Here is a 25,350-nt window from a genome sequence, read left to right on the forward strand (position 1 = left end):
GGGTTAGGATGTAGAGGGAGGCGCGGACTTCTCACTTATGCATAGACAATATCCAGCAAAATGTGAGATGCATCCCATACAAACCGAACAAGTGGCAATATTACTAAATATTACTGTTGTATGGCGCTTCATTCGCATAAAGGAAATTATACATCTTATGGTCTCTGCCATACCTGGTGGACACAATGCATCCTTTGGTCTTCTCTATACTTCGTGGACATGATGCATCTTATGGTCTCTTTTATACCTGGTGGACATGATGCATCTTATGGTCTCTTTTATACCTGGTGGACATGATGCATCTTATGGTCTCTTTTATACCTGGTGGACATGATGCATCTTATGGTCTCTTCTATACCTGGTGGACATGATACATCTCATTATCTCTTCTATATCTGGTGGACATGACACATCTCATGGTCTCTTCGATAGCTGGGGGACATGATGCAACCTATGGTATCTTCTATACCTGGTGGACATAATGCATCTTATGGTCTCTTCTATACCTGGTGGACATGATACATCTTATGGTCTCTTCTATATCTGGTGGACATGACACATCTCATGGTCTCTTCGATATCTGGGGGACATGATTCAACTTATGGTATCTTCTATACCTGGTGGACATGATGCATCTTATGGTCTCTTCTATACCTGGTGGACATGATACATCTTATGGTCTCTTCTATATCTGGTGGACATGACACATCTCATGGTCTCTTCTATATCTGGTGGACATGATGCATCATATGGTCACTTCTATACCTGGTGGATATGATACATCGTATGGTCTCTGCCACACCTGGTGGCCATACAGTAATACATCATATGGTCTAGTCTACATCTGGTGGACATGACACATTTTATAGTCTCACCTACACCTGATGGACATTTTATATCTTATGATCTCCCCTAAACCTGACGGATGTGACACATCTAATGGTCTACCCTACCCCTGATAGACATGACTCATCTTATGGTCTCTGCTACACCTGATTGACATGACACATCTTCTGGTCTATCCTACACCTGATAGACATGACACATCTTGTAATCTTCCCTACACCAGATGGACATGACACATTTCAAAGTCTCCCCTACACTTGACAGAGATCTGTCTAATAAATTGCTTCACTCCTTGGGTCACCCACTGACATTGATCATTGAAAGTGGGGGGAGGTGGGTTAGTTTTACTGCATTCTTCCTTGGTTGCCATAAGGTTTTAGATATGCCCCCAGTGGATTTAAAAGCCTATTTAATTATACAATATGTATGAAAAATCCACACCTTGGAATATGCATACAACTAATGATCAATGTGTATGAATATTTTCAAGGAAGAGGAAGAAAATCAATTTGGTTTTCTGTTTCGTCCTTGGAAGGATTTCATGGTGTATCACGTTTTCTATGTACCTGAGCAGAATACATATATTTGATTTGCACGGCATGCACTAGTATGGACAATGACTTTTCTGGAGACAAACACTTAAAAGTTTTAAGCATCGTCTCCAAAGAGTATAGGATATTGCTGTGTGGTCCTCGAGATCCCTTCAACATGTACACTGAAGTTAGAGCACAGAGGGCATATCATATGGGTTTGTCTCTCACCTACAGTGGAATCCTTCAAAAGAAACCTAAAAACCCATCTCTTCAGACAAGCCTACAACCAGTGACCCTGCTGCCTCTATACCGCCATGACCAGCTTCACCCTCACCTAGTGTGCTTTTCCCATACCATGTAGACTCTAAGCCCTCACGGGCAGGGCCCTCTCTCCTTCTGTACCAGTCTGTAACTCGTCTTGTTTATGCTTAGTGCAATTGTCTCTATTATGTATGTGCACCGCTTATCATATGTACAGCGCCATGGGATGAATGGCGCTTTAATAGTAAATAATAATAATAATTTGTCGATACCCAAGTTACTCTTTTGGTGCAGAAACCTTGGGTGATGAGGTTACTGGAGACAGCTTTCTATAAAGAGATTGCGACTGTATCCTGGCATCATTCAGCCATCTTTCCTTTTTGCTTTTGAGCTTGGTGTCTCCCAAAACTTACTTTTGCTTTGATTTTTATACTTCTACAAGGCTCTTAACATTGGCATAACCCCACAGCAAAGATCAAGCTAAGACTCCCGAGATGGTTCTACGTGTTGCCACCTAAGACAGAAGGGCCTGGAACGTGCACACCCTGGGACTATTCCTACCCCTTTCATGCTAACACTTCAGCTCCTCTGGGGAGTGGAAAGTCACAGAGCTCCTCCCCAGCCAATAGCAGAGGGGATATGAACAAGCAGGACTCGGCCATATCCAAGGTCTGCATAGGTGTTGCATGATCTGAGTTATAATGCATAAGTCTGACTATCTTCATGGTGCCCATACACATCAGTGTAACATTGGCCAAATCGACTGACTATGGGGGTGTCCCGGCCCTCCCCAGTGGCTGAAGTATTGGGAATGTTTAATTTCAATGCCGGATCTTTTTGGGCAAAGGGGAGTAAACCGCCGCTGACGTATCTGACAGTAGCTTACCCCCCCCTTCCTTAATGAGAACGCACGTTCCCATAGCTGTACCGATCATGCATGTATATGGGAGGTTTTCTATCAAAGATGTACGGCCAGCTTTACTCAGTCTTCACAGAGAGGTTGTCTCGTCGAGAGCGCTCCAGTTCCTAAAGCTGTCAGTATATTGTTTTACCAGAGGCAGAAAGTCGCTCTCTTTTACTTTGTATTCCCAGCGCTGCAGAACCGGCGAGCTCGATCATAAATAGCCATGAGAAATTAACATTATAACGTAATTTAATCAAGATATTACACATTGACAGATGACTGTGCGTTACCCGGCAAAATCCTTATTACTAATTCACTAACCTTATTTTTAGACTTGTTTCAAGTGTTAATTACTGGTCAATGAGAAAGTAGGTTAAGAGTTTGCAAAAGCGAAATCTTTTATTGGAAAAAACAGTGAACAGGTGGTAAGCCCCGATCGCAGGGAACGTCGCCTTCGGGCGCAATCTTCCAGCGCGCAATAAGATATGGCTGCCCTGCTTTGCTGTCTTAACGTTTCCTGCCTGCATACGCATCTTGCAGATGTCTCTAAATAGAGAAAGACCTTAAATTTTAGGTTGCGCGGAGCAGGAATGAAAGTTTTCGTAATGAGTTACTTTATTTAACTAAATTGATTGGGTCGTAAAATCACAATTGTAACATCGAGAGGATTATGCTGATTTTTATAATAATCTTACATATCATTTAGCTGTATGGGCAGGGTATGCCACAGAGGGAGCACCTATTCCGTTTCTGGTTGTCTGTAAGACAGCAGCAGGAGAGGAGTGTGTTGTTCTTGTAGGGGGGAAGTGACCTGTCCACTCATGTGATGATGCTAGTAAGGACAGAGCTGTATATGGCAGGGGAAGTGCCATGAGGTGAGGGGTTATGGAGACAAGTGGGAGGTCAGAGGCTGATAGTAAATGAAGCAAGGTGTTTTAGCAGGATAAAGCATTTCAGGAGAGGAGTGTGCTGATTTTGTGGGGGGAAAGTGACCTGTCCACTTATGTGATGATGTTAGTAAGGACAGAGCTGTATATGGCAGGGGAAGTGCCATGAGGTGAGGGGTTATGGAGACAAGTGGGAGGTCAGAGGCTGATAGTAAATGAAGCAAGGTGTTTTAGCAGGATAAAGCATTTCAGGAGAGGAGTGTGCTGATTTTGTGGGGGGAAAGTGACCTGTCCACTTATGTGATGATGTTAGTAAGGACAGAGCTGTATATGGCAGGGGAAGTGCCATGATGTGAGGGGGTTTGGAGACAAGTGGGAGGTCAGAGGCTGATAGTAAATGAAGCAAGGTGTTTTAGCAGGATAAAGCATTTCAGAAAAGGAGTGTGCTGATTTTGTGGGGGGAAAGTGACCTGTCCACTCATGTGATGATGTTAGTAAGGACAGAGCTGTATATGGCATGGGAAGTGCCATGATGTGAGGAGGTATGGAGAAAAGTGGGAGGTCAGAGGCTGATAGTAAATGAAGCAAGGTGGGCAGGATAAAGCACTTCAGGAGAGGAGTGTGCTTATTTTGTGGGGGGAAAGTGACCTGTCCACTCATGTGATGATGTTAGTAAGGACAGAGCTGTATATGGCAGAGGAAGTGCCATGATGTGAGGGGGTATGGAGACAAGTGGGAGGTCAGAGGCTGATAGTAAATGAAGCAAGGTGGGCAGGATAAAGCATTTCAGGAGAAGAGTGTGCTGATTTTGTGGGGGAAAGTGACTCGTGCACTTATATGATGATGTTAAGGAGATCAGAGGTGTATTGTTATAGGGAGAGTGTAATGATGTGAGAAGGTCATAGGTTAAGAGTTATAAAGCAGGGTACCCAGAAGCACAGAGTAGTTCAGGATCTTTTCCGTTCAGAGACAGCAACTACCCCTATTCTGCAGAGAGATTACAGCATATATTACAGTATATAACCTTGTGTTCCTGGTATGTGGACAGCGGTGTTCATTATACAGCTATTGTCTCAGTTATCAACCATCCTAATAATGAACAGACAAAGGCAGACCCAATAGACCATGTTGTGTATCGTGAAATGTAAAATATGCATGAATTAACAGTATAGAGAGGCCACATACACACGGTACGTGAATAGCTCTCCAAGACGGACGTCACGACGGGAACCTCTTACCCCGGACGCCCTCTTGCCCTTTGTGCCTCCTACACTGTTAATAAGATGTAATGAGCCATCCATACATTGCGTGTGACACTTCCTCCCGTACATTTGCCTCCATGGAGTCTACGCTTTTGTTTCCAGCGCTTGTGGCGTTTGTTTGCCATCATTTCTGTGGTGTGAGGTTGTAAATGGCAGCGAGTAATGACTGTCGTTAACACGTTGTTAGGATAAGTGATAATTCACACCTAGGGCCCTTTATCTCTTCCGTGGTAGTGGGATCAACGGGCAAATCCGGGCTCGGAGGGAATTCTTCAGCTTTACAAAAAAAACGAGCAGGGAGATGGTGGCGAATTGAAGGGAGTTACTATGTTATATATAGAAAATGTAGCAGGGTGACGTACGCAGATTATACAGTGTAACGGTATTACATTAGTAGCGCCTGGCCTTTCTTAATTTAATGTGGTTGCAGGAGATTAGAAAAACATGGCTCCTTCCTTCCAGAAACAGCGCCACTCTTGTCAGTTGGCTGAGTCTGGTATTGCAGGCTCAGCCTTATTCAAGTGAATAGAGCTAAGCTGCAATACCGGGCACAAACCATGGACAAAGGTGGCGCTGTTTCGGGAAGATAGTTCATGTTTTACTGCAGTATAGGCAATACGCCCTTGTAATGTATGGCAGGTCACAGCATAGACAGTATGCGGGCAGCTTCTCGCTGGACCACCCTCTATGAGCAAATCCTTGCAGATGCACCAGGTCATATTTTACCTTGTTGGGCATACTCCTTGAAGTGTACCTGCCAGAAGTACTGGTCTAGAGGGATCTGGATGTGAAAATGAAGGAGCACACTGCTAACCCTGCCACCCAAATAGAGGGGCTTCTGCCCCCTCATTCCTTCCATCGGTGAGGGACTCAGCACCCCCACTATGACATGGCAGAAGATTTCTTGTCCAGGATTAGATAAACATGGCTGCTTTCTTTCAAAAACTGCACCACTCCTGTTCACAGATTGCTTGCGCTCTTGCAGCTCAGCGACATAGACTCCAAACTGCAATACCAGCCACAACCCATGGACAGGGGTGGCACTGTTTTTGGAAGAAAGCAGCCATGTTTTTTTTAACCCAGGACAACCAACCCTTTAAACTATAGGTTTAATTAAAAGTGGTTTTCTGGGATTTAAATATTGATGAGCTATGTGATCAGTTGGGGAACGACTTCCGGCACCCAGCCGAGCAGCTGCATGAAGAAGCCTTTTCTCAGGCATGGCCTTCATGCAATACCAAGCACGGCCACTATACAATGTGCAGCGCTGTGCTTGGTAAAGTATGAAAAGGCAGCAGCGCTCATGTCAACAGAGGATTGGCAGGGGTGCAGGGTATCGGGCCCCCACCGATATGATATTGATGACCTATCATCAACCCTCCTAATGTAGCCGCTTTCCTTATATGTCTGATCAGGTTGTTAGATGATCCCATTATAGGATTTGTCTCATGAAGTCCCACTAGGGCCACGAGCATACAGCGGGGTCTAGGATGATCTCCGTTCCGGTTGTCAGACTCTCCGTTAGGCCCTGCAGCTGTAATACTACTATATACCTAATATTACGCTCATGTTAAATGGGCAGAATGATATTATAGAGGGCGTTCCCCGCACTATGAGCAGAATGATATTATAGAGGGCGTTCCCCGCACTATGAGCAGAATGATATTATAGAGGGCGTTCCCCGCACTATGAGCAGAATGATATTATAGAGGGCGTTCCCCGCACTATGAGCATAGCGGGAGAGCTGTGTAAATCGGGAGGATTTCCAACGTATCCTAATGTATCCATGGCCCATAGGCTCCATATTAGAAAAGTGCACTTTTTGGTAGACTTTTATTGCGAGCTAGAGAAGTAGAAGGTATGCAGGCTCAACAGGGGCCAAAAGGAGACGATTGCGGTCAATGGGGGCCTATGGATATGACTGACTTATGTGCTGCTGTTTTTAAGTAAGACCTAAGGAGCCGCGTTTCTCGGAAGGAGCGAACTAATAATTTTGTAAAGTGCCGTTTCAGTGTAAAAAAATCCACACAGAAGGGTGAGGGATTCTGCCGAAAAATTTGCTTCACCCATTTTGTACGACTTTTGAGTAATTACGCATCGTTTCCTTCCGTTCTTTCCTGTAGTATATATCAAAATTCTGCTGGTTGCCCTTGGAAACAGACCCCATATTCAGCTCCTCCCACCATCAGACATGTGACCTAACAGCTCAGCTGTCACTGGGTGACTGAGCTCCCACAATGCACTGCTCCCTGGTCACATGAAACCGGCAGAATACTGAACGTAGCTTTGGCGGTGAACAGAGAAGAAATCAAGATACCACGGAGGCCAAGTTTATACAAAAGCGATTAAAAATGATAATAGAAAGTGATCCCCTCTTCGCAGGATAGCGGAGAAGTATTAGATTATTTGGGGGACCACCTTTAATCACCCCCATAGGGACCCGCTAAATGAGCGGAGCGGCAGGTCGAGCATGCACACTGCTGCTCCTTTATTTATCGCTAGGGGGGGGTCCTGGAGACAGCCGCGTGCAGCGCTTGGCTATTTCCAGAACTCCCATAGAGATGAATGGAGTGGCCGTGCGCATGCTTGACCTGCTGCTCCATTCACTTCGGGGAGGAGTCCCTTGAGGTCCCCATGCTCATGATCAGTGGCAATCATACCGCCAGGAACTCCACCGATCTCATAGTTATGTCCTATCCTGAAGATACAACTCAAATACCACCTTTAAAACAACCCAATCAGGAAGTTGTCGCCAGCGGCACAGATGCAGCAATCCGGATGATTGGGAAGGCCTCGCCATAATTCTCCATTTCATCGCGTGTCTTTCGCTGAATCTATTTTAATCTCCTCCCTGATTTGTTTGTGTGAGGCTGTTCTGAATAACGACAGGCTTTTCTAGGAAAAGAAGATGGGAGCAAAAAAAGAGGAAATTCTGGCAAGTGGCTCCTTCAAGGTCTCAACGCATCGGTTTTTCACAGGAAAAGTGTGGCCGGGCCTCCGTTCCATCATCTATAATCATAAAAACCCCCACAAGTTCTTCCCGGAAAAATATGCAGATAAAATATGCAACAGGATATGATATTTGCTTACCAGATGTTTAGTCTTTGCCTTTGAAGTTTCCTTTTTAATCTTTTCTTGTAACATATATTAAATAGATATAGTCGGCCTGTTCATTGTGAGAGCCTTCAGCTTCCATGCTATCCATTCATGACCGTGCCAATTAAATAATGTGGCTCATCTATGCTGGTACATCCATGCCACTAGGTCTACTTTTTTTTCTCTATTCAGGAACAGCGCCACTCTTGTCCACAGGCTGTACCAGGTATTGCAGCTCAGCTCTTTTTACTTGAATTGGGTGCTGCAAAAACTCATGTTCAAGATGCTACTCTTGAGGGAAACAGTAGTGTTGGAGAGTCTACCGCCCTCCCATGTCACCTTCTGGTTGTCAGCGCTGCACTAGCTTGCTGTGATGGAGGCAAGATGCTGTAATGTAGTTTTCCCCCTGCGCCAAATTAGTTCATGTAGGAGGCCATTTTGAAAAATCTGTTCTTTTGGGGTTGAACGCAGTTCTTGTGGTACTACATGTCTTAGTAGATACCTTACTGCCCAATGTTCAGGGCAAAGGGGATAAACAGGAATGGCAAGGCAGAAAAAAATGTATATAGCGTATAGCAACTGTTACCTCATATGTTCAAAATGCTAACAAACAGCTAAATAAAGATGGAAAAAAATAAATGCCATAATGCAATGCTGTATACACAGGGATCTCTAATGGGCAAGGCCGGCCCTAGGGGTGTGTGAACTGTGCGGCTTCTCAGGGCACATCAATGGAGCGGGCACCAGTGTTCGTCAGGAACATCCCATCAACCACGTCAAGCCTACTGCTTGTTTAGGCGTTTACTGCCCCCTCCTCACATTTCCATTATGCTTTAACCCAACGCATAACAAGTGGAAGGAGCCGTCAGCAGCTCCTAAAGGACATCACTGACAGCTCCTAGGCAAGATGATGTGATGCTTACCACTTCTAATCACTTATGAAGCATCAGAATCCATGAGACCCATATATTACAAAAACTGATTGGGGCAAAAAGGTGGTAGAGATGTGATGGGGACTCTACTCAAGAGGCATGAAAGCCCGTTGGTATGGTGGTAGCTGGGAAGCTTACTAGTAAGGGTCCACATGTATCAGAGTGAAGAGAGTTAAAATGCAGAACAGGGCACTATCCAACCTAGGGCTGGCCCCTGCAACTGATTGTCTGACCTGTGTGGAAAGCCCAGTAAATGCAATGGAAGGGTGCCAATGCTTGCCCCGTGTGGAGCTCTTCTGTGTAGGTTACAAACTTCACATCATCGTCACAAAAACTTGGGGAGTCATTTATCAAGCTGAAATGTGCCTCAATTAGGCGTATTGTAGGCACAGATTGCAGCGCAACGGTTAGTTGAGCCGCAATCTGCGACTTCTCCCCACTCACGCCAGGTAAAAAAAAGTGGGCATGGCGTGGGTGGGGAAGGGGACAGGCCGGCAGACCCATCTCATTCATCATTTTCGACGCAAGTTTCAGGCATAGAAAATGGTCTAAATGTAAAACACCTACAGTAGGAAGCTGTCCTACGTTTAGAAGTGGCGGTGGATCCACCGAAGTTATAAAGAGACCTGCGCCTCTTCCTAACTGCGGCGAATCCACTGCCAGAGCAGGTCCTAATAAATGACCCCCTTAGTATTTTATTTTTTGGAAGGGTTGCCAGTGGCAAACCGACCTGCTGCTATGACCTGCCAATCGGATGTAATCTGGGGGGGAGCTCAGCAACAAGTGTGCAATTTTCCTGCAGCACCACCGCAGGAGAAATGAAGCATTACACAGTTGTCCATGTACTGTATGGACAGGCTGGGTCCTCCAGTGCTTTTCGTAACCGCTCTCAGCTTTGACTAAGAGATGAGGTTCTTGAACAGGCGACCCACCCCTCCAATTCAGAATTCAGAATGTTCTTATAGCAAAACAGACAAACCATTTACAGCTAATATTCGTAATGTGATCCTGTTTTGACCTCATCAGTCTTGGTCTTGCCCAAGGATCTCATTTTCTTCTACTAATGTCTAGGATTATCAAAGGGAGTGGTTGTTGGGATTTTAAAAAGAAAGATTGGCAAAGAGCAGTAAAGTTGAATATTTTGAAAAAAACATTATACTTAATTGTTCAATCTCTTGGCACCTCAGTGTTGCCACCCTGGTGGTCCCTACTGGTTTACTGTTACTTCCCCGCAGCAATGACGTGTCATACATGCCTATTACCGCTGAAGCCAGTCTCTGACATTCATGTTGATGTAAGCAAACTTAGCATATATGTCATGTGTCCACTGAGGCCAGTGTGTGGATGTACGTGATGTCATCACTGCAGGACAAGTAGACAGAGACTGAGGAGGACTACCAGACCGGCGATAAGGCAACAAGGAATTCAACCACATCTTCCTGCTATTTTCCATTCGTGGAGAACCGTAAATAACATCCTACGACCACAAAAGAAAAAAAAAACATTCCACGAAGAAGACGTCCTTACCTCAACAACCAAACTGCATGCTTGTTTTAAGGGCAGACAGTCTGAAGAAGACGCCGGACCTCTTTGACCGGGCAGAGCTTTTCGAACGAGAGGACGTCGATCTTCCTTTTCTTCCCCTAAAAGAAGACAAAACACAAAGCAATGTCACAAAAAAAAGTTTTAAAAAATCTGCCAAATTGCAAAATCCGCAGCAGAGGTCAAGAAATATCAGCGGAAAAAGGTGAAAGATGAAATAGAACCCCGGCGGCTATGAATGAAAATCTATCCTCCAAGCAAGGCCACCGGTGACGTTCTTCAGACGGGAAGCCAAACGCTCGGTGGCAGCGGGATCCTTCATTCTCATCAGATCAATACAAGCTTATATTTAAAAAGATTCCAAGCAGCTGCCATCTCTTGACAACCTGCATTTTGTGCTCGTGCGAGATCAGGGCAGGGACTGCGGGGAAGAAGCAGCTTTTAATACCATTTACACCTGAAGACACAATTCCATTAAGAGGCCTTGTTTTGTTAAAGGGACACGGACTGAGATTATTTTATTGGCAGTTGTTGCTAAGTCTCTTTGTCCTCCTGTGACTCTCCGATGCCACCTTTTTTTTTTTTTTCTAAGCCCATTATATATATGCACCTAGAATTTTCTTTTTCAAGCTTCCAACTCACCCAGTAGTACAGAAAGCGAAGCCGGGAGCTAAGAACCGGTGGCGGCTCTAATCATCTGTACGACAATATTTGGTATCAGGCATCCTAAATAGATTATCACCAGTCCATCTGTGTCATTATTGATTTATAAGGGCTTTAAGCTGCTTTAAAATGGAAGTTCTCCCGCTAAGGGGGCTCCGTGTATATAAATCACAGCCGTACTCAAATATAACAGACATCGCTCAACATATTGTTCCCCGGTACACCGCCACCCTCCACCCCGCCCCCCTTCCTTTCCCTTCTTTCTTTTTAAACCATAGCAAGAAAGCGGAAAATGATAAATTGTTTCTAATATACTGATCTAAACTGATATGCAAATGGCGGGTGTATTTTTTAATATATTACTTGAGAGAAGGGAAAAAAGCGAAGGAGAGGGAAAAAAAAAACGTCATTAACATATGAATGCTATATGCAAATGCGAGTGACAGAGCAGATGTTGATGAATGTAATTGACCTATATGTGAATTGCATTAGAAGCCTTAACGCTATTAATTCACTACCCCCCCCCCCCCCCCCCCGAAACTTGATATTGTCCAAAAAAAAAACAAAAAAAAAAAGAAATAAAAAAACAACACTAAATCGTGTGGGAAGTGATTTGGACACAGATCCGGGGATGCTGGACGAAGGTCATCAATGTGCCTGTCATTTTCATTCTTGTCTCTGAGATGACATCATCACGTGACGGGGCGTATCGATCACCTAATAGCATTCTGAAGACACGATGGGTGGGGGGGGGGGGGGGTCATACCCGACTTACCCCCCCCCCACCCCCATTTATTTTTCCTTGTCATAAATGCATTCTACCATTTAATTCTGTTTATAAAGTGCCCCCCCTTCTGTCCGCAGACCACCCCGTATATGATAATGTATTATTGCCAGCCAGTCAGCTGAAACGTCCCCCCCCCCCCCCAATCTAAGAGTGAAGCGCCATTGTGTATATATAGCCGGCTAACAACTATGACACATAGTAATAAGAACATACTTAATAAATTACTGCTTTCAGGTCTAGCAAGCTGACATTTCTCTGCGAGGGACAATTTTATATTTGTGGCACTGAGCAAAATTGCTTCATGGGAAGGCAGGGTGGATTAGCATAAAAATTAACACTTAAATTTCAGCTTATTTTCCACCCTCTCTTCCTGCCACAACAATCAATTTCCCTTATAAATCTGATTAGATTTTACGATGCTTGTTATTCAAAGCATGTCTCGGCACAGCATTCACAGGCACCAAGACTATTTGTTTAAATAGGGGGGGAAAAAAGGCAGATAAAAATGTAAAAAAAAAATAATATGTATAGGTATTTTTTTTATTTTATTTTTTTATAACCACGTCTTCCCCTTTTCTCATATTGTAGCATCGGTAATTGATTGCACACATTAATTAACATGTGAGGTAGGATTGCTGCATTATGCATGATTTATTTTTTCATATCTTGTTGGTTCCTTTGCTCGCTGCCCTTGCTGCGGCGAGGACACCGGGCTGCGTTCGGGTCCGAGCACAAATGCCAATGTTCGTTCCTCTGAAAGTTATTAATGTCAGATACGAAATTAGTTTTTTTTTTTTCTTCTTTTTTTTAACTTCGCCTCCCTTTTACTAATCCGTAAATACGTAAATACAGCCCTAAGAAAAGATATGGAGCGGCCGCAGAGAAGATGCAAATATGTTCATTAAGGCGTCGCTTAAAAAACAAAAAACACATGGAGTGGTCCGAAGAAACAACGTGCAGTAAAATTTTTAAAAAAGAAGTCTAAAGAATGGCAGTAAAAGTTTGCCGTCCATCAAGCCGCTCAGATTGACGATGTTCTAAGGAAGGCATTTTGACTGCAGATTTCTTTAGAGTTTAGCAAGGACACAAAATCTTAACACTGGGTGTTTTAATAGACTTCATATAAGAGTCCAGTATGGAAATTTCTGCCGGTGTCGTTGGGGCGGGTTTAACCTGGCAGTACCTTACCTTCAGTAACCAGTGAAGTTATTGTTAAGCACTGCAGTTTTTCCAAAGCTTTCAATGGTATATGGGGCCCCATTATGGTGCCATGTTTTGTCAGCCAGGACAATACGTCCCAGTGTTTGATCCTTGGGCTGTTTCCTCAACCCCCTTTTTTGCTAACCAGGCCACCGCCTATCAGTAAATTGGATGGGACCAAGCAGGGCTGCCCATGGGATGCCTCAACGGTACGTAAGCCCATGCTTGGGGAAATGGACACCTACCTCCTTTCTTTCTTTCCTGTATACTTTGCCAGTTTTAAATCAAGAACAGGAAAGGATGATGATGTTCGGTAGAAGGACACCATGGGCAGGTAGTTCATTACCCTTTTTTTCTCTATAGCTAGCCAATGGTGCAATTGACCCACTTGGAAATTGGTCCTTGTATTCCTTAGGGTCACCTGTGCCAGTTTTTCTTAAATGTAATGAATGCACAAAAAAGAGAGGAACCTAGAAGAATTGGCATACCCTAATGGTGAGCAAGTGGCTTTTTATGCTTAGATGGAGGAAGAGGAGGGAAAACGAGGGAAATGTATCATGTATTGACCCCACAGCCACACATCAGATGGTGGCTTCCACTGAGAAACAAAAGATTGGGCGTTAAAGTTCAACATGCCTGATTCTTTTGTCCACTGATATAATCTGTCGATAGTTGGTCGGTCCCAGTGAAATTGAGATTTGTTTTAGTCAACTTTTCTTTTATGTGTATAGGGGTATTAAATGGGGGGTATGCCATAAATGTTCAATAGGTGCAGGCCCCACCTTTGGGACTCACTCCTATCTCAAGAATAGGGCCCAGCCATGAACAAAGAGCACATCGGCATTTGCATTGTTCAGAGAACAAGCTACACATGAGCGGCCGCCCTTCCATTCACTGCTATGAGATTTCCCGTAGTGGTGAATGGAGGGTGCCCGAGTATGCACAATATGCTCTTCATTCAATTCGGAGACCCTTCCTTGAGAAAAGAGAATGCCCCAGAGGTGGGACCCACTCCTATCGGGCATTTATGGCATATCCTATAGATATGCCATAAATGTCCCAGTTGGCACAACCTCTTTAGAACAATCCAAGCACACTGGAGAGTTGTATGTAAGGTTCAATGAACGTAAGCTCTTCAGGATACAAGCTCTAGGTACACAGTAGTTTCTTAGTCTGGTAGAATGTGAATCCAGCTTTAGCCATACCTAGTAATGATACCTGGTAATTAGGCACCTCCCTACTTTCTCAGGAGCTTCATCTATAAATATTTGTCGTGGTAAATCTGGTCATACACGTTAGATAAATGTTGTCCAAACCTGCTGTTTGAAAGAGACCGGCAGACCATCTAATAACAGCAGGTGTTAGAGGAGATAAGGGTCAGGCATGTTGGATTACAACTGCCCAATCCTTTTTTCTCTGGGATATAAGCCATGACCCGAGGTGTTCAACTGCATCCTCTTCCCCTCTACCAACATTCAGGACACATGTACGTTCTACTCTGAGCCCAGCATACATGTGCATGGAGAGGTTGGGAGAGACAGACCAAAGTAGCTACCAAATGTGTATGGCCAGCCTTAGATCTCAGGCTCTTGACTTAGGTAGAAAGATCTAGGTGAAAGATTAAGGTCTATATAGTAGAGATGTACTAATGTGTCTCATCACAATAGGAACAAGGTATGCGCCTTCTCCCAGAGTGAGGACAATGCTGGAGCGCCATGGGCCTCAGATGAGCTCCTCAAAGGGCAAATGTGTAGGACAAAACTGGAGGTACCTTTATGAGCTTCCAACCAGATAGTGTATGTTAGAGATGGAGAGGGTGAGGTGCAAACATCCTCACTAATGGGTCTAGGCATTTATGATTTCCACATTATAATAACTATGATGATAACACAACGGCATAATATTCTACTAACTGAGCAAAAGATAACTAGTGGACCCAGAAGCATGGCGGATAGGTAGTCATCTAATTCGGGGACCTGGTGTCTGAGGCCCCTGTGCCACATAAGCAAACACCAGTATTATAAATGGGGGTCCCTGTTACACATTTAATATTGGGGTCTGGAAGCTTCAAGTTATTCCCCTGTAGACAATTTGCCTCTGCTGTATGGAAAGGCCTGGAATCTATGACCATCCGTGATGGAATTTGGGTACAGTAAGATAAATTACATATTAAGAGGCCATGAGTATGGCTCCCATCCTCTCTATCATATTAACAAGACCTTGTCAGTGCTCTCCATTAATTACAGAAAACCCTTTACCCTTCTAGATAGAGAATAATGTTCAGGTCCCAATTATGGGTAAGGGTTTCCAATGTAACGAAGAAGCCATGATACGAGTCCAGGTGTCGGGCCTTCTTCAGGATGCCTTGAAATAGTTACAACGATCTACTTTAAGAAACTCCTTAGACTGAAGCTGAAGATATCATTATGGCGGAGGGTTTGCATCACAAACAAAGAACCTTTTGTGGGAATGAGATGCAAATGATATGCTAATCACCCACAATCATAAGCATAGCCTATTAACTAAGTTCGATTAATGTTGAAGCCACTAAATAATGTCACAATAATTACATCATATGTACACCTGGCATTAGCTCCCACCCAGACCCCTGAAATGGGGGATATTGCTGGAGATAGGCCAGACATGCTAATTCTATTCAAGAGGGATTATTCCCAGTGAGCGCAGACACATATCTCTCTCCGTATGTGACATTTCAGGCTGAGACTGGTGGGACAGACGACAGTTCTCTCGTCCCGGTGAAGATCTGAACACCGGGCCCCATTTACAATATTTATAAATAAACATCATTATTTATTTTCACAGATGGGGCCCATTGATGGCGCTGTGGCTTTCTCTCGGGGGATCCCTACATCTTGCAGCTTGGGTGAAGGCAAAAAAAATATACGAGCCTTGATCTTTAAAGGGAATGCGTCATCAGAAAAATGATCAATAGTTTAAATCAAGTTTACATATTTTTAAGGAAGTTTGACGTTATGATCTACAGTATATTTAGTAAAAATCCCAAAGTCCTGCAATTTTCACTTTGGCCATTGAGCCTCACAATAGGGGGGGGCACTTCCTGCTCTGTAGAGATCACTTCCCAGCAGTCATTTTATTATTATCTGCGGCAGGATTGCCATAACATGTAATACTTATATATACATAACACAGGAGCCACCATTTACAATAGGTGATGGACACAGCTGACCTCCTCCCCCTCCCTGCTCAATGACCTCTGCACAGGTTACAGAGCATGCCCACAACACTCTCCCATAGAAGTCCCAAATTAGTCGTCTATAGACTACAGGTTGCTTTGGTCCACGTGGCTATCTCTGAATGCTGTTAACAGTAGCTCAGACAAGATGGCCATGTACAGAAAATAAAATATAACATCTATCATCAGGAAATAAAAAAAGGAAAAACAATGATGTACGAGTAAAAATACAAAATTGGTGACATTCCCTCAATAAAGAAAAATACACATTCACTTTAGCTCTTTTTTTCTTTAGATTCTTTCTGGTCAATAGACAACCTTCTGGGCTTCAGATATTAAAAGCAAAACGAAAAAGTGAGCATCTCATAAGCGGGGAAACCTAAAGGAGATGTACTGCTAATGCGCAGATTGCAGAACCTACTGCGCATGCGTGGAAATACAAGACCAGGCAAGAGCCCAATGAGGAGGCCAGGCCCTGTCAGTCAAGGGAAGGCGGCATGTCTGAGATGGGAAAATGGGATGAGGTGCACTATACTAGGGTCCGCCCCTTGCTACATTGAAGCCCCAATTAACATATTTATTAAAATAAAGATAACTTAAGAACAGCACAACAGATTTGGGTAATATATCACTGTTTTAATCATCGGGCATAATGCCTGGTACAATGAGTTGAGTTTTCTTTACAGTTCCTCATTAAAGAGTTTTTCCAGAATTTTCATATTGATAGTCTATCCTCAATATGTGATGTGTGGTGGTACGACTCCCGGCATCCCTGTCAATCAGCTGTATGAAAAAGGCATCCCGTGAGCACTTAGACCTCTTCCTAGGCCACGTGATGTCATGTTCATCAGTCACGTGACCAAGTGAATGGAGCTGAACTGTGATACCAAGCACTGCCACTATAAAATGGACGGCGCTGTGCTTTTTAAGCTGCGAGGAGGTGGCGGTGCTCATCAGAGCTCCAGTGAGCGCCACTGCTTCCTCAAACAGCTAACCGGTGGTGGGGTGCCGGGAGTCGGACCCTCACCGATCTCATATTGATGACCTATCCTGAGGATAGACCATTTATATGAAAATCCTGGAAAATCCCTTTAAGGGGAATTTAAAGGGATTGAACACTCTGGATAGCCCCTTTTCCAAATGTCATACTTGACCGGTCAATACCTTCTTTCAACCATAGCCTAGAAAGGTCTTCATTGTGGACGACCACTGTTGTCTTTGGATTACATGGATGCCAGCTGAGTGGAGTCCGAGCACTGGGAATCACTATGATCCTCAGTCGGGGAATTGACCAAAGATGGATGACCCCTTTAAAAAATCCAAATAGTAACTTCTTGCTATGCATCGCCATATTTGTTTTTTTTCCCATTGGGAATTCCAGATATTGAGTCACTGCCCTGTCAACATGGGAGAACATTGGGAATACAATAGCTAAAAAATGCTATTTTAATAGCCCTTAAAGGGATGCCTCACTAGAGACGACCCCTTTTAGAATGTGGCCCGATGGCCCGCTCCTGGCAAACAGGGTAATATAGTATTACACGACAATGGCCAGCCTTGTAAGGCCTCATGACCGTATTTTGGATCCACATCCGATCCGGAGTTTTGTGGATGATGTCATCAGTGTGCCGTCCGCATCCGTATGTCCATCCTGAAAATGACAGAACATGTCCTATTTGTGTTAGTTTTTTGGGCAAGAATTTATATTAATGGGAGTGAGAAAAATGTGGATTGCACACGGAAAGTGTCTGTATTTTGGAGGTTTGCGGACCGCAAAACGGATACGTTCATGTACATGTAGCCTAGAGTGGAAGCTGCTTGTAAAGAGTGGATGTCGGTTCTGGGGGTCCTGGGTGAGAGACCCCTCTCTAAGACCTCGGTGGTCACCGTGAGATGAACCCCTTTAAGGGCACCTGACCCCAGCCAGCAGTTGAAGGGTTAACACGTGCATTATAAAGTGTAAGTGGCTGGTATGGTAATTAACCCTTCGTCACATCTGTATCAAAGTGGTTAACGATTTTTTTCTTCTTCGTCAGAAGGTTTTGCGAGTGCAGTTTATTTTCACGAGCGCGCATTAATTAACCCCGCATGTCCTATCTCCCGGCCTATCAAGCCAAGGACATTCATTTAAACATGTTTATTATGAAATGTTTGCATTCTGCACATTTGCGGCCCACACACGCACGCATTATTTCATCCTCGTTCCCTGGAACATTTTTTTTTTCTTTCTTTTTAAACTTAAAAGAACGTATTGTTTTTGATTACTAAACTCTTTGGCACTTCCCGATCTGTCTCTTCTGCAGGCAGAGATGTGGAAACGAACTGAGGTTTGTGCGCCCGATATGCAGGATGCAGAGCTTCTATCCCTTGAGATCTCTGCTTGCTGTTGGTGAACAGAAACATTGTCCTTTATAGTCAGAGTCTGAAAACTCATCCTGATCTAATCCAGTTGTCACAGCCGCGTGGCTTGTTGCTGCGTATCTGAGCTCTCCCTCCTAACAAGTCATTAAATAAGAATGTTCAAATTCACTGACAGGAAGCAGAGAACCTGAAAATGCTTCATCAAAGTGCATTCAAAAATTGCAGAACTTTAGATTATATTATGATCTAGATAAAATGGAAACTCCCTTTAAATAGTAACCGTAATATGATAAAAAATGATGACATGCAGGGGTGTAAGCCATACAGGAATGGGACTCCTGGTAAAGCCCCCGTCCCCCTGACACTTCTAGAAGAGGAGGAGGTGGTGATCGCGTGGCTAATTGACCACGTTCAGATGGGGCCCATCTGCTCTGTAGGGGCCACAAAACACCTTTCCAGTGGTATGTCATCCGTACCGTTCTGACGATTATCCTGCAGAGTTTATCCCGAGGAAGGCAAAAAGCCTCCATGAGGTACAAGCAGATTGACTCCTCTTAGGGGAAAGAATCCTTCCCAGCTCCAAATCCAGCAATCGGAATCAATCCCAGTATCGACGAGCCTTCTCCAGTAATCTACTAAATATAACTTACAATTACAGATGAGCCAATTGATTTAAAATAATTTCAATCTAAATTTGGAAAAAAATTCAAGATGCATTCAGATTCGAATTTTTGGGTGATTCAATTTGGGTGAAAAAGGGAGAAAGAAAGAGAATTATTATTTTTTTAAATGTAAAGAAATTAAGAGACAAAAGATGAAAAACGAGTCCCATGAGATCTCAGAGTGTCACATACACATTTTCGGGCAATTTGGAGCACTTTTGATGCAGGTCTAATTGATTTGGGACCAAATTGAATTTAGACGACCGATTCCACCAAATTCTGAGTAATTCTGAATTTGTAATATTATTACGTTCCAGAAACACATCCAGGCCCCTCTTGAATTCCTGTATTGTCCTCACCATCACCACCTCCTCAGGCAGAGAGCTCCATAGTCTCACTGCTCTTACCGTAAAGAATCCTCTTCTATGTTTGTGTACAAACCTTCTTTCCTCCAGACGCAGAGGATGTCCCCTCGTCACAGTCCTGGGGATAAATAGATGATGGGAGTGATCTCTGTGCTGACCCCTGATATTTTTATACATATTAATTAGATCTCCCCTCAGCCATAAATAACCCTAATTTGCGTGCAGTCCACGCGTTCCATTTGTTCCTTTAGCTGTCCTCGTCTGACCCTGCTACAGTACTGTACACAACCCTCTAGGACTATGTTCTCGTCATGTACAGCTCTGCCCCTTCTGATGACCCCGTGATCTTATTAGCCTTGGGAGCAGCTGCCTGACCCTGGTTGCTACTAGAGATGAGCGAAGTTTTGAAAAATTTGATTCAGCGGTTTCACGAACTTCGTCAAGAAATTCGATTTGTTATAATTTTAAATGACTTCGTTACAAACCCCTTTTCATCGTATGGAGCGGGCGCTCGATTGTGTCGGCCTCCATCATTTAACCCCTCAGATGCCGCGTTTAATACCGATCGTGGCATCTGAGACTCACATTCATCTACTCAGGGGTCACAGCCAACGTGATCATGTGATGACGTCTTCGCGGTCTCTGCAGGTCCTTTGGCGAGTTTTCACAGGAGCGGACGACCTCTCTGCGATCAAGTGGACGAGGCGAGTATAATTTTTTTTATTTTCAGCCACCATTTTAGGAAAAAAAAAATTATTTGTTACCATAAAGCATGAGGAAATTCGGCTTTGAAATTCAGAACGAAGTCCACTTTGGATAATCCGATTCGCTCCACGGTAGTTGCTACAGTTTGGTTTATGGTCAAGTAAAGGTCCTCTGCAGCAAACACGTTGGGAATCTCCTGACTACGTCCAATGATATCACCATTTTAGGGGATTGCAATTTAAGCAACTCCCTGATTTAGCATCTGTAGCCAGAATATCAGTGTGAGAAAGAGATCTTGTTGTAGCAGAGCTGTGTGTGCGTATCCTGGTACCGGGCAGATGGAAGTTCTACGCTGAAGCTGTCATCTTTTGATTAAGAAAAGGAAATGATTTCACTAAAAAGCTATTCCCTCTTGTGTTGTTTAGTTTGAGCTGTGATGGCTCTTACCACCGATCTGGACACGTTTATTGAGCCTCGTAAGTAACTCCACTCTCACCACCATCGCTGGAACCTCATCAAACTCCCTTTACCATCGTGCCAATTATCTAAATATCATAACTATAAAATATCCAAAACCCGTCCCCCCTCCCCCTACTTTAAACATCTTTGTTACAAAGTTGCAAAGTATAAACAACATCGGAATCTTCCTAAACAACGCCGTAAAAAACGCTCTTAGAAAAAAAAAAGCGAAACAGAAATGCAAAGCTTCCATCTGCTTGAGGATTTTAGTTTTTTTTCTCGCCCCGCTCCCTCCATCGACGGCTATGTGCCAGTGTAGTGACCCGTGCCTTACTAAAGAGATTGCTGGGGTCACCCACTGCAAAAACAAAGAGCGAAGCCACAATGATTGAATCCTTCTCTCCAGTCAGTGGGAGACGCGCAGCGCCCAGCGCCCAGCGCCCATTTGTCATCTTCTTTCAATTCTACTTAGCTTTGTCTGTTTCCGGGAAAGCTGGGTGAATGCCATTATAACCGTCACTACTACCACCCAACTGTATGTGTGACCAATTCGCTTCCTGATGCATCTACCCGCAGATCCCTTACTGCTGAATTACTATGCGGATGAGCCATCAGGATGACCGGAAAGATGGATGGCGATTTCTATGCTGCCTATTGGTTGTCACCCAGCTTTCCCAGAAAGAGCGGAATATAATCCAACTACCTGACAGAAGAAGGAGATAACGTGTGGATGAACATTTTTGGGTTCACTTTAAACAGCTGCTGACTGGAGGAGCTCTGCTGACAGACAAGCCGCGGGTGCACTGCCCCCGTACTGAGAGCGAGGGGGCCCCAAATAACCACCAAATCAAAGCAGACATGTGATAGACCAGGGATGCTCAACCTGCGGCCCTCCAGCTGTTGTAAAACGACAACTCCCACAATGCCCTGCTGTAGGCTGATAGCTGTAGGCTCTTCGGGCATGCTGGGAGCTGTAGTTTTGCAACAGCTGGAGGGCCGCAGGTTGAGCATGCCTGTGATAGACAGCTAGGACTAGATATATAGATGGAGAGAGATTAGATAGACAGATATTAGATACATGATAGAAAGATAATTTCAATAATGTGAACAGCACAGCAGAGATGGTAGCGTCGTGCCAGCTGCGGAGGCGATCCAACATCCAATCAAATAAATAAAAAATTCCAGATAGATAGATAGATAATAGATAATAGATAGATAGATAGATAGATAGATAGATATGAGATAGATAGATAGATAATAGATAGATAGATAGATAGATAGATATGAGATAGATAGATAGATATGAGATAGATAGATAGATATGAGATAGATAGATAGATAGATAGATAGATAGATAGATAGATAATAGATAGATAGATAGATAGATAGATAGATAGATAGATAGATAGATAGATATAGATAGATAGATATAGATAGATAGATAGATAGATAGATAGATAGATAGATAGATAGATAGATAGATAGATAGAAGACAGATAGATAATAGATAGATAGATAGATAGATAGATAGATAGATATGAGATAGATAGATAGATAGATAGATAGATATGAGATAGATAGATAGATAGATAGATATGAGATAGATATGAGATAGATAGATAGATAATAGATAGATAATAGATAGATAGATAGATAGATAGATAGATTGATGATAGATAGATAGATAATAGATAGATAGATAATAAATAGATAGATAGATAGATAGATAGATAGATAGATAATAGATAGATAGGAGATAATTAGACATAAATCACAGACTGATAGACATATGACGCACTGGTCTGTACTGCAGGGGGATAATAAGAACTTGTGAATATTTCTCTTTTCCGCAGCCTCCTCCTCTCTGTTAATGACTTGTCATCAGCCACAATTATCTTGGTGACAGACAGTAAACACTCGGCGCAGGCTCCTTGGAGAGGGAGACATTTCTGATTTTATATGTTATTACTATTTATGCTCCTAGACATGGATGGCTGATTTATAAACACAGGGATGTACAGAGCAGAGGGCGGCACTGTACATGAGATGTGCGGTACAGAGCGAGAGCCGCCCATCAGGGCTGGATGAGGAGTGTGAATAAATGCTACACAATATATACATATGTATAGAAATGTATCCGTGTATTGTGTGTATGCATCAATGTAGTATGTATGTATCAGTGTAATATGTGTGGTATGTGAATGTACGGTGTGTGTATGCATCAATGTTAGGCCTCATGCACACGGCCGTTGTTTTGGTCCGCATACAAGCCGCAGTTTTGGCGGCTCAGATGCGGACCCATTCACTTCAATGGGGCCGCAAAAGATGCGGACAGCACTCCATGTGCTGTCCGCATCTATTGCTCCGTTCCGTGGCCCCGCAAAAAAAAATATAACCTGTCCTATTCTTGTCCGCGCTTTGTGGACAAGAATAGGCAGTTATATTAAAGGCTGTCCCGTGCCGTTCCACAAATTGCGGAACGCGCACGGACACCATCCGTGTTTCGCAGATCCGCGATTTGCGGACCGCAAAACACACAACGGTCGTGTGCATGTAGCCTTATATGCATGGGATGTGAGTATATTGTGTATATGTATCAGTGTAATCAGTATGGTATGTGAATGTATTGTGTGTATGTATATATACAGTACAGACCAAAAGTTTGGACACACCTTCTCATTCAAAGAGTTTTCTTTATTTTCATGACTATGAAGGCATCAAAACTATGAATTAACACATGTGGAATTATATACATAACAAACAAGTGTGAAACAACTGAAAATATGTCATATTCTAGGTTCTTCAAAGTAGCCACCTTTTGCTTTGATTACTGCTTTGCACACTCTTGGCATTCTCTTGATGAGCTTCAAGAGGTAGTCCCCTGAAATGGTCTTCCAACAGTCTTGAAGGAGTTCCCAGAGATGCTTAGCACTTGTTGGCCCTTTTGCCGTCACTCTGCCGTCCAGCTCACCCCAAACCATCTCGATTGGGTTCAGGTCCGGTGACTGTGGAGGCCAGGTCATCTGGCGCAGCACCCCATCACTCTCCTTCATGGTCAAATAGCCCTTACTTTCAAAGTTTTCCCAATTTTTCGGCTGACTGACTGACCTTCATTTCTTAAAGTAATGATGGCCACTCGTTTTTCTTTACTTAGCTGCTTTTTTCTTGCCATAATACAAATTCTAACAGTCTATTCAGTAGGACTATCAGCTGTGTATCCACCTGACTTCTCCTCAACGCAACTGATGGTCCCAACCCCATTTATAAGGCAAGAAATCCCCCTTATTAAATCTGACAGGGCACACCTGTGAAGTGAAAACCATTTCAGGGGACTACCTCTTGAAGCTCATCAAGAGAATGCCAAGAGTGTGCAAAGCAGTAATCAAAGCAAAAGGTGGCTACTTTGAAGAACCTAGAATATGACATATTTTCAGTTGTTTCACACTTGTTTGTTATGTATATAATTCCACATGTATTAATTCATAGTTTTGATGCCTTCAGTGTGAATCTACAATTTTCATAATCATTAAAATAAAGAAAACTCTTTGAATGAGAAGGTGTGTCCAAACTTTTGGTCTGTACTGTATATATGAAAATGCATGGCACGCATGGGTGAATAAAAGGATCCCACTATTTTCACCTATTGGAAGTGCTGCGGTGTGTTTATTATTATTTTTTAAATATTTATATACACCCGCATACACACAGTATATTGTTTGCAACCTACAACCACCAGTATCATGGGCTGAACCTGCCAACAGCACTGCTTCATTAGGACCAGTACCCAATAGGTTAACTTTAAAGTCACCAAATCTTTTGTGCCTTTTTTTTTTGGAGATAAGCGGCGCCAAATACTATTGGACGCACAAACACCTGAGCACCATTTACATGTATAAAGCAAGCCTGGAAATGCTGTTTTTTCAGCATTCGATCTATCCAGGACCTGGCTCGGGGAAGCCATTCAGAAATGAAATGGATAAGCGGCGCCAGCACTTCTGCGCACATGCACCAAGGTCAATAACACCCATATGCCAATCCCAATTGGCTCCTGATTCTAGTTTCCTCCACACATGCGCTTGCGATCCGCTCACCATAACGACACATCAGGTGACCAGATTTGACAGGTACGTGCAACCTATCAGAAAATATGGATATTTGCTTCATTTACATAGCGCCGGCGTATTCTGCAGCGTTGTACGGCGTCACTCACACCACTCGCTCTCCCCACAATCTAAATTCCAAATTAACCTTTCAGTATGTTTTTGGAGTGTTGGAGGAAAGCCATACAAACACAGGGAGAACATAGAAGCTCCATGAATACGTTGTCCTTGGTCGCATTCGAATCCTGGACCCCAGCGCTGCAGGGCACAGTGCTAACCCCTGAGCCACCATGGGAAACACGCTGGCGGTATAGAAGGGGCCACCCACACCTGGTTGGACTCTTATGAAGCAGATCAGCCCCCAGATTTGATCATAAATGAGCCCCAATATTTCCAGCACAGACGGCCATGTGATCCGCGTGCCCCTCCGCAGCACCGACCTCTTCGCCCTTCGTTTATACCGCCAGATCATATACAGCGGCAGATTCTCCTTTCACACTTTATCTAAAACACACCAGGAAAATAAATAAGAACCTTGGAGTGAAATGATTGTCTTCTCAGGATTTCTATA

General features: G+C 43.6%; 1 protein-coding gene across 3 annotated transcripts in view; it reads right to left on the reverse strand.

Annotated features, from left to right (window-relative positions):
- The window catches only part of ZNF536 (zinc finger protein 536), a 569,889-nt gene that overhangs the window by 391,788 nt on the left and 152,751 nt on the right, over positions 1-25,350 (reverse strand). For all 3 annotated transcript variants that reach the window (XM_040410154.1, XM_040410153.1, XM_040410155.1), the window contains exon 4: positions 10,249-10,364. The gene's annotated coding sequence lies outside the window, so the exon portion shown is untranslated. The remainder of the gene's footprint in view (positions 1-10,248; positions 10,365-25,350) is intronic.

Source organism: Bufo bufo, chromosome 10 (genome assembly GCF_905171765.1).
Source record: "Bufo bufo chromosome 10, aBufBuf1.1, whole genome shotgun sequence".
NCBI classification, from domain to species: Eukaryota; Metazoa; Chordata; class Amphibia; order Anura; family Bufonidae; genus Bufo; species Bufo bufo.